The sequence below is a fragment of the Schistocerca cancellata genome, chromosome 2 (genome assembly GCF_023864275.1).
Source record: "Schistocerca cancellata isolate TAMUIC-IGC-003103 chromosome 2, iqSchCanc2.1, whole genome shotgun sequence".
NCBI classification, from domain to species: Eukaryota; Metazoa; Arthropoda; class Insecta; order Orthoptera; family Acrididae; genus Schistocerca; species Schistocerca cancellata.
In genome coordinates this window covers 755,271,753-755,282,822 of record NC_064627.1, presented here as the reverse complement: position 1 = coordinate 755,282,822, position 11,070 = coordinate 755,271,753, and the positions used below count along the sequence as shown (strand labels likewise).

General features: G+C 42.7%; 1 non-coding gene across 1 annotated transcript; it reads right to left on the bottom strand.

The window, feature by feature from the left end:
* Positions 1 to 934: 934 nt before the first annotated feature.
* Trnat-ugu (transfer RNA threonine (anticodon UGU)) lies at positions 935 to 1,009 on the bottom strand. The gene has a single exon. It is a non-coding gene; the product is annotated as a tRNA-Thr (tRNA).
* Positions 1,010 to 11,070: the final 10,061 nt, after the last annotated feature.

Genomic DNA, 11,070 nt, shown 5'->3' with positions numbered 1-11,070 from the left:
AGCACTGAAGTTACCCCATCAGGCCGTTGCGCATGCAAATTGAAGCGGCCAGCCAGAGACGGTGTCACCAAACTTGTTCTTCGTTTGGTTTCCTAAAACCGAACAACAGAGAGCGCTATAAAAATTGGGGGCGAGACGGTAGTAAGGACCGAACCAGAGCCAAAGGCTGAACAGTCTCGTGCGCTATCATCAACACTATGAGATCAACCGACACTAGCTACAACATGAAATTACAATTACATCAATACCATTAGCTGCTGACGGGCGTTGATATACATCAACGGGGACACGTGAAAATGTGTGCCCTGACCTGGACTCGACCCCAGGATCTCCTGCTTACATGGCAGACGCTCTATAAATCTGAGCCACCAAGGGCACGGAGGATAGTGCGACTGCAGCGACTTATCGCCGACACGCTCCCCGTCAGACCCACATTCGCAACATATAGTCCACACACTACATACGTAGTGCTCCTGCCACCATACCCATTAGTCGCGGTAGACAATCCACAGAGTCCTGTAAGAGTTCAGGCAAATCGTGAGCATCCGCACTGAAGAAGGTCATCAGCTGGTTAACCTTGACGATATGAAGATGGCATCTGTTCTTTCGGACATGTCCAAAAGAACAGATGTCATCGGTGACCGCGCAGCTCTCTAGAATGAAATTACAATTAAATCAATATCATTAGCTGCTGAAGGGCAGCTATACATCAAAGGGTTGGTTCAAATGGCTCTGAGCACTATGCGACTTAACTTCTGAGGTCATCAGTCGCCTAGAACTTAGAACTAATTAAACCTAACTAACATCACACACATCCATGCCCGAGGCAGGATTCGAACCTGCGACCGTAGCGGTCGCTCGGTTCCAGACTGTAGCGCCTAGAACCGCACGGCCACTCCGGCCGGCTACATCAAAGGGGACAGTTGAAAATGTGTGCCCCGACCGGGACTCGAACCCGGGATCTCCTGCTTACATGGCAGACGCTCTATCCATCTGAGCCACCGATGGCACAGATGATGTATATAAACGCCCATCAGCACCTAATGGTATTGATTTAATTGTAATTTCATTCTAGAGAGCTGCACGGTTACCAATGGCATCTGTTCTTTCGGACATGTCCGAAAGAACAGATCTCATTTTCCTACTAACTATAACAGGTGGACCGCTTGAATCTGCGCCCGCAACGGCATGATTGGTTAACTTCAACGCTAATTAACTCGAAAGCGGTGCAAACACCTAATTTTTGTATTAAAATTATTTCTCAGCACAACCTACCCTGCAACAACATTGGAAACTTTTGAGGCTATATTACACAGTAGGATTTTCATTCAGGTATCATGTCTGAATGTTGGTTGTTCATGAGAATTTCGTATTATGCCTCTTATAAGAATAAGAAACGTCTAACGGCACGTGTCGAAGCTGGATTGCGGTGGGATAGTCGACCATCCAGAATATGGTTTATCATTCCACGATACTATTTCCCCAGTTGGTCGAGATCCAAGCTCCCATGCGACTAGCGGCCGAAAGAAGCATCATACCGTTCGCTAGATTGAGCAGGATGGTAAAGCTAAATAAGGTACCTTGAATCAGGAAATGGGCTAATTTTCAGCAAGACAAGTATCCACAATAACAATAGTACGTTGAAGTCTGGAGCGCCACAAACGGTCACCACAGCGACCGACGATGCGGATTCCCTTGACATGGCAGCTGAGAGGGGCGCGTTGACGGTGTGCACACTCATTGAAAACTTTGGACACCCGTCATCTAATCAGACGAGACGTGGTTATTCGTATAGCACCACGATTCATGTAAGCAAGAGAACGAACTTTGCCATGTTGCATACGTCTCCATCAGACGGGCACATCATCTGGTACGATTGTGGGGGCACCGCATGTTGTGCGTGTTTTCCTGACCTGTCGCAGTCACAGTGTCTTCAGTTGTTGCCATGGCCAGCGCGGCCGACTCTTTCACCCACTGAACTCACCTGGTCATGAGCTGCCGAGACACTGGTACATCACTATTCGCCAGCCACTACGCGTGACGAACTTGGCATAGTTTCAGCGCCATGGAATGACGTTTCCATATCTGTCATCCGAGATCAGTCGACTAGTTCCCCAACCGAATTAAATCCATTGTTACTGCGAAAGATCTCCGTGTAATAAATTTCGCACTTTGTATAACTGCAAACCAATGAATATTTAATCACTAATTGTTGCTTCTACACTCCTGGAAATGGAAAAAAGAACACATTGACACCGGTGTGTCAGATCCACCATACTTGCTCCGGACACTGCGAGAGGGCTGTACAAGCAATGATCACACGCACGGCACAGCGGACACACCAGGAACCGCGGTGTTGGCCGTCGAATGGCGCTAGCTGCGCAGCATTTGTGCACCGCCGCCGTCAGTGTCAGCCAGTTTGCCGTGGCATACGGAGCTCCATCGCAGTCTTTAACACCGGTAGCATGCCGCGACAGCGTGGACGTGAACCGTATGTGCAGTTGACGGACTTTGAGCGAGGGCGTATAGTGGGCATGCGGGAGGCCGGGTGGACGTACCGCCGAATTGCTCAACACGTGGGGCGTGAGGTCTCCACAGTACATCGATGTTGTCGCCAGTGGTCGGCGGAAGGTGCACGTGCCCGTCGACCTGGGACCGGACCGCAGCGACGCACGGATGCACGCCAAGACCGTAGGATCCTACGCAGTGCCGTAGGGGACCGCACCGCCACTTCCCAGCAAATTAGGGACACTGTTGCTCCTGGGGTATCGGCGAGGACCATTCGCAACCGTCTCCATGAAGCTGGGCTACGGTCCCGCACACCGTTAGGCCGTCTTCCGCTCACGCCCCAACATCGTGCAGCCCGCCTCCATGGTGTCGCGACAGGCGTGAATGGAGGGACGAATGGAGATGTGTCGTCTTCAGCGATGAGAGTCGCTTCTGCCTTGGTGCCAATGATGGTCGTATGCGTGTTTTGCGCCGTGCAGGTGAGCGCCACAATCAGGACTGCATACGACCGAGGCACACAGGGCCAACACCCGGCATCATGGTGTGGGGAGCGATCTCCTACACTGGCCGTACACCACTGGTGATCGTCGAGGGGACACTGAATAGTGCACGGTACATCCAAACCGTCATCGAACCCATCGTTCTACCATTCCTAGACCGGCAAGGGAACTTGCTGTTCCAACAGGACAATGCACGTCCGCATGTATCCCGTGCCACCCAACGTGCTCTAGAAGGTGTAAGTCAACTACCCTGGCCAGCAAGATCTCCGGATCTGTCCCCCATTGAGCATGTTTGGGACTGGATGAAGCGTCGTCTCACGCGGTCTGCACGTCCAGCACGAACGCTGGTCCAACTGAGGCGCCAGGTGGAAATGGCATGGCAAGCCGTTCCACAGGACTACATCCAGCATCTCTACGATCGTCTCCGTGGGAGAATAGCAGCCTGCATTGCTGCGAAAGGTGATATACACTGTACTAGTGCCGACATTGTGCATGCTCTGTTGCCTGTGTCTATGTGCCTGTGGTTCTGTCAGTGTGATCATGTGATGTATCTGACCCCAGGAATGTGTCAATAAAGTTTCCCCTTCCTGGGACAATGAATTCACGGTGTTCTTATTTCAATTTCCAGGAGTGTATATTCTATATACAATAACTAAAATTTCCTTATTTTCTGTTCTTCCTGGCGCCACAATTTTAGTGCCCTTTTCATGTACTACAATATACTAGAACTTCGTTAATCCGTCGCCTATGGGACTGGGAACATGGTCGGAAAGCAAAAACAGATAGGATTATCAAAGATACATTTTATCGACCCCTAACATCACAATACAGTACAGCACAATTTTATTGTTCAAATGGAAATATTGCAGACAATATTGTTTCGTGTTAAAACAGCAACAGAACGAAAAGAAAACGTTCACACACTAAAAAATCTTACACAAAAGTGAAATGTACAGTAGCGCTGTGTTCTATTGCAAGCTCTTTGCTATTACGAATGACCAAAAGAATACCGTAAACAAAAGAGGACACATTCTTGTGCTACAGTCTGTGAATGTAGATGTGGGCGTAGGTGTAGATACAGCATGCAGTAAACATCTGTTAGTGTTGTTACTGTAAACAGTTTTCAATGCTCTGGGTAATTGCATGGTATACGCCAGTTCTAATAGAAACAGTTTACGTTGTGATAAGTTTGTGAAATGCTTTTAGATTGTACTTTTATCCTTGCATTTACCAGCACAATGGAAAGCTTGCTATGAATTGACATCGTCATGGAGTAGTTCATTTAGCGATGGCTCACAAGTGCAGTTCATGTGCAATGGCAAGCAGATTCCGTTAGAAACTCTCTTGTTTCACAGTAACAGAATAATATATTCTCATTTATTTATCGTAGGTCCTTTTTAACAGCAAAGAGTTTGCAGCAAAAGAGGCATGTTTCACAGCACCGATGACGAGCAAGTGCTCATAGCTCTTAACGTATTCATTTTAGTCTTTTTTATTGGACATGTTTTCATGTTTTTGACGGTTACTATCACCTCTCAAAATATAGAATACTTTTTTTTAACACTGTGAATGTTTAATATTGTTGTGGTGTCAGTGTGTGCCTATGTGCCTCTATTGCAGGTAGGGAACAGATACCATTACTGACACTCCATGTTGTGTGCATAAACCACGAGTGTGATAATTCTCGCGTGAGTTATCATAGATGATAAAGTAAGTGCTTACATGGAAATAGGACTCTAACCGTCAAATCGCCAAAAAGTTGAAATGTTGAAGTATAGTGCTCGATAACTTTGTTGATTTGGCGCACGATATGGACAGTACGTAAGATTGGGACTAAGTATAAAATTATTTGAGGTATCGACGCGGTTCCTTTGCGCAAAGTAAGGGCCACAAACCATTATTTTATCAATTTGTTGCTGACTGGCAGTTTTCAGCAACTGCCAGACGTGTATGACAAATTTCGTCAAATGATAAACGTCTTGCACTCAAGAGACGACTGCAGAAACCCGCTCTTACACGGAAACGTAAACAGGCTATATTGGAGTTTGCTGAAAAAGATATATTATGGACTTCAGAACGGGATAAATTGATCTTCAATGATCAGAAGTTTAATTTAGATGGGTCGGATGGATTTCAGTATTATTGGCATGATGTGAGAACAGAGTTGCAGGTAAGAATGAGCAGAAATTTTGGTGGTAGTGAAAGCGTTACGATTTGGGCAGCCTTATGGGCTAAAGATAAGTCACGTATTGTTTAGCTGAACATTACAGTGAAATCTAACACGTACACTGGGATGCTAGAGAAAGAACTGATTAAAATGGTTAATGACCTATGGAACGAAAGTCTCATGCTTCAACTAGATAATGCATCTGTGCATGTTTCTGCTACGGCTAAAAAGTGGTTTGGTGATATCGATGTCTTGCCCTGGCCTGCACATAGCCCTGATATGAACCCCATAGGAAACCTTTGGGAATACTTGTAAGGCGTGTTTATCGCAATGGGAGGCAATTTGAGGTCGTATGTGAAATGAAAAGAGCGATACGAGAAGAGTGGGCGACAATATCACTGTAGGAACTACAAACCCTAACAAAATTAATAGCAAAGAGAATTTTTGAGGTAATTAGGAAGAACAGAGGTTGGACAAATTCCTAAGAATGCAATAACACAACACGTCAGTGAGTGCTTTTATAACAATATCCACACAAGAAATGCTAAAGCTTTATTTTGTTACTAATGTTACGAAAGAAACTATGTAATTCCGTCATAATTGTTTATGTCTTTTATGCATCTACCACTTTTATAATAAATTTGTTGATACAATTTGCTACAGACTTTGTACTATTACTGTCGTTGGAACCCCGCCTTTACTGATTTCCACTACATGTCCTTCAACATTTAGTTCCAGTATTATAGACAATTAATCAAAAAAATTTCTAATATAGCCTGGGAGTAAAAATATGTAGTTTACTGCCTTCAGTAAAAAACAGGCAAGAGAGTGCATTGGTTCTAGAAAACACAGTATTCACCTTCCCACATTACTTCCCATTTTATCTGACTCGTTTCTTCTAATGTAGTCACAAATATTTTCCTTCGACTGTCGAATGCATAGAACGCAATATTTGTGTCAACAAGCCTCAAAACTTAATCTTTACTTCGCATGAAAAGCAGCTTCAAAGCTTTCTGCCAATTTCAGAACTAGCACCAACTACAGAAAATGAGCACCCGACAATTAGTTTTCCTAGTAAAATGTCGCCATTTTACAAATGATATTGCTGAAGTAATCACCAAAATCTCGTTTATGATAAATTAAAGCTTTTTATAAACAACTTGTTGCTTTGTAATTGAATTTAAATCCCACTAGCTTCAGAAAACTCCGTACGTTTCCTTGTACGCCTACCCCAGATAAATTGGCGACGCGAAACTGAGCGAACTGTTAACTCCACCCACTGCTGTCTTTGAGAGGAAACTTTGATGTAACGAATCCGGTGATGCCCTACGTAAATGATGTAATAGGCTGTAGGTGGTCCCCCGTGAATGACAGAGCACAGTGGTTCCTCCTTCCCTCACATTAACAGAATCCTCTTAAACAAGCGCAGAGCAGTCTCACGTAATGAAATGGCTGTTGCAACACGCAATAACACTAATGCCTCTGGAGTGGAGCCATATACCGTTTTATGTGGAAACTAAGAACATGGAGAAGTCTCTAGACGGGCAGATGTACCAGAACAAGCGTACTCTTGAGTGGTAATTAACTGAAAACACAAACTGATGTAATCAGTCACATTTATTATATTAAACTTACCAATACGCGTTTACGAGGATTATTCCTGGAAGATAACGGAGGTTTCTTGGTTAACAAGTAGTGATTACTACTATACACTGAATTAAGCGAAGATCTCTTTAGTTATGTTTAAATTTTAATATTTTCGGAGCAGTAATATCAGAAAATTTCGGAAGAGTTACACAAAATTTCTGGATCACTTAGAAAATTCGAGAGACGTTCCGAAATTTTTGATGACCTTACAACAGTGCTAGACCCTCGGAGTGACAACCGATCGTTGGTGAACTCGATCAACAATGATCATTGCGAACTGTTACATGCTCGCTTGCTCGAAAGTTCTAAAGGCTAGAGGAAAACATCATTATCACAGAGCAGTGCATAGGGCATTGAATCGAGTAAAATTTTTCAAGTAGCCGTGGTAGGCTAAGAGAATAACAGTTCTCCCTTCTAAAAATTAGTGGAATACTGGAAATTCAAGTAGGCTTCTGATACGAATAATTTGAAATTTTTCTTTAAAATTCAGTCTTGATCGCACCACGTATGCTACAAGAACATAGGCGACCGGTTTCTGTCGTATCAGATGACCATCATCAGACCCATGGCATCCTTCGAAGATGGTAGGTGGAGCGCTCTTCTCAGCTGCTGTGATGTCAACAGCTGAACACAGCAGCAGAGAAGAGTGCTCCACCTACCATCTTCGAAGGATGCCATGGGTCTGATGATGGTCATGTGATATGACCGAAACCGGTCACCTATGTTCTTGTAGCATACGTGGTGCGATCAAGACTGAATTTTAAAAAGAAAAATTTTAAATTTTTTGATCACTGTTCCAAAAATGTTTATTAAAATTGTGAATAATTTGAGTTTGCCACGATTTTTGAGTGGAGCTTTAGCAGCGATGAAAAGAAAATCACAAAAATTTCGGACTTTTTCTGGTTTTCTTCCAATTCGTCCACAACGAAGTGTTTCATTGAAAAAGCGTTACAAAAAATATGGAATCTCTGTATCATAATTTTGCCACTTGATTAAATTTTCCCATAGAAAAGCTACGTCACAACACGATAATTTCTCACACATTTTGAAAACCACTTCTTTCGTCACTATAAAAGTACAGCTTATGTGAACTGACCAATTTAACGCTTATTTTTATTAGAGAAAAGTTGTAGAGCATCAAATTCTGTTTTCAAAACGCCAAGCCAAGTGAGCAAATTCTAGCTGGTAAGTAAATGTCGCCACCATTCAGTTGTTTGTAAATCACATGGTTAACGACTAACATCAGCTCTCTACTTTGTGTCCAATGAATTTTTCCGCTATTCGCTTTTTCATTTTTGTTAGTGGTGTACAATCCCTAAAGTAAAAGTCATCGAGATATTAGTTTTGAAAACTGTGAAATTTGCAGAACAATCTGTATAAATGAAATATATATAGTAGGGAGAGAAAGTTATTATGGGTGGCTGGTATACTCTTTCTATAACACAAACGCATATGTGGATTAATACGGTTCTTTATTTACATGACCTGGAAACATTTACTTAAAATGAATTGAATCCATGTTTTGTCGTACAAGCTCATCAGTAATAGTCATGTTGCAGAAAATATCGGTAATCTTGCTATTACAAACTTCGGTTTCTCACTGCTAGTACAGTACAATTCTGGCCGAGATAAACTAGTCCCACTTTACGAGCATCTTTGCCGACCAGCGTGCTGGCGACAGCTTACGCCAGCACGTATACAATCAGTGTAATTTTGTTATAAAACGGGGCAGTTATGTTCACGAGCTATTGGCTCACAATTAGAATACCACTTCAGAATCTGAATTTGTAATAACAATAAACAAGGCTCAAGGTTGCAGAGAGAGGAGAATAGGAGATGGTCAGAAGTGTGGGAGGAAAAAACGGACATAGAAAGCAGGAAAGAGAAAATGGACATAGTGAGGAGGGAGGAGGTGATAGAGAGAGGAGGAGGGAGAAGGAGATTAGGACTTGTATTCAATTCCCGTACATATTCGAAAACGCGTCCCTTCTCTTTCCTTTCTTTCACATTTCACCAAACTGAGCCACAGAAACGCGTGGCCAGGAACAGCTACTATTATATACAAGGACAAAAAACATTTTTACAGGGGTATTACTGAAAAAGAAAAGCGTTAGGTTTGTTAACGTTTTATTAGAAATATATAAACTTAATTCGATTAAGAATAAGCTGAGTTACATACGATTACATACACTTGCGTAAAGGTAATACAATCAAAGTTTCTTCTCTCCCAGTAAAGGATTAATGGTTAGCTACGTACGTACAATTAGTTTTTCTTAATTCTACAATATTACTTCTTTACACACTTTGGAGGACGATGGTCCAAACAACATTAACTATAATTGTCTGACTTGTTTCGCACTCATATCTTCAGTAATCCTGTTCGTCCTTCTTCCGAAAAGTCGTTATCTACGTCACAGTGCTAATTCCAATAACAAGGATGTCAGTCAGAACACTGGCATAGTTTTGGCTTTTCCATAGTTGGCATAAGATGGCACACTTAATGTTTTTGTGCAGGCACATCCTCCATGGCACCATTTGCTACTAGCTTGGTGAATAGTTCCCAATAGTTCTACAAGTTCTGTTTCTATAGTACTAGGAATTGGAGACAGGCCGAATTTTGAAGCCTTCTAGTCTAATTTCAGTGGCTGTAGTCAATTATTTTCCAAGATTCCGCAAATGCGTCCTCAGGGAATGCTGTCGAGCAGCTCATTCTGTAGATGAGAAAGAAGCGAGGTTGAGTTATGTCTCCACACTTAATGGCTTTGTATCATCTTCACAGTACAGGGCCGCTATGAATTTCTGTCTAGCCTCATCAATCTCATCAGCAGTAGCATTGGAATCGCTGAATATCTCTGCTGCTTTCTATAGATCGTTTTTCCTCTCCAGTGCCTTGGGGAGTTCTAGTTTTCCTTCCCGAAAAGGCATGTAGGAACAGAACATTGTCCTTCGATACTTGAGACAACTTGAATTTTAGGGGCCGGTAGACTACGTTCTTTTGTCTGTCTTTGCTTGGCTACATTATAAAAAGTTTCGGGGACAGTGTGGCTGAAGAGGACAGAATCACAAAAAGGCCGGTGTTTTCCGGAAAGTCAGTAGCAGTAGCTACGGTTAGAGTACCGGCGTCCTCAGCAGCCTGCTTAATATGGAAGCGCCAACCCTCAAGTTGTGGAATCAGTAAATGAATTGCCGCTTTTTGTTTTGCTCGTTCGAGAGAAACAAATCTTTTGCCGTGGCCACTGAAATTGTTTGACTGAACGTGACAGTTGTACAGTTCTTTTGGTGGGTCTGCGCAGCCGTTCAGCTGATTTCGTACTCCTGTCACTTGTCACATCAGGGTATTCATCAGACACAATCGTCATCTTTCTGTTATACCAACCCCTGATTTGCTTCCAAATACTCATAAACGAAATTCACACAGGCATCTTTTGGTTGTCCAGCTGTATTATGAACTGCACAAGTGAAAAACCTTTTCGTACAATTACCATGGGACCTGCCTTCACAGACAATAAGATGTTTAATGTGACCAAATCGAAATTTCACTTGATTTACCAAATCATGATTAGGTTTTGTCACCATTTCCATTAACGATTGTGAAAAAGTCTCATAATATCATGAACAACATTGCTTTTGGAAATCGGTTCCTTCATTTCTTTTTTCATATAATCCTGTGATGAGCTTTCATCGCAGAATAAACAGTTTGTTTTAAAATCTAATTATTGAACTGGCTTATTTTCCACTGCCCCAGTCTGCATACTGATCCTTTTAATATATCCTGCACTTTTCAAAAGCAATAAATGCGGTACAATTCAGCAAAGAAACACATTTACCATTCTTTCTCATGTTATTCCTCTCTATAAAAGTTCTTATTTCTTTGTCCTTCACTGAGATGACATCTGCCCCGTTCACAACACTTTCAGCTCCAATAAAGCACTCACTGACCAACGTACTGAAACAATTTTGTGAAACGGGGACGCCCATTTTGATGAAAATCTCGTTGCCACTGAAAACTCTCTTGAAGGTTTCCTGCTAGAAAGGTTGCATCGGTTCTAGGGCAGCACACACACACAAAATGGAAGTAACACAGAATAGTGAAAGTAAAATACACACATCAAGAAAAGTTTTGCATCACCTCGGTTCCGAGAGTTCCGGAACCTGTACAGAAAGTTGGAATGGAGATCGATAGAAACATCATTTCCGCTCTTTTTTATTGCTCATGAAAACCACACATTGCATGCTGTACCACCATAC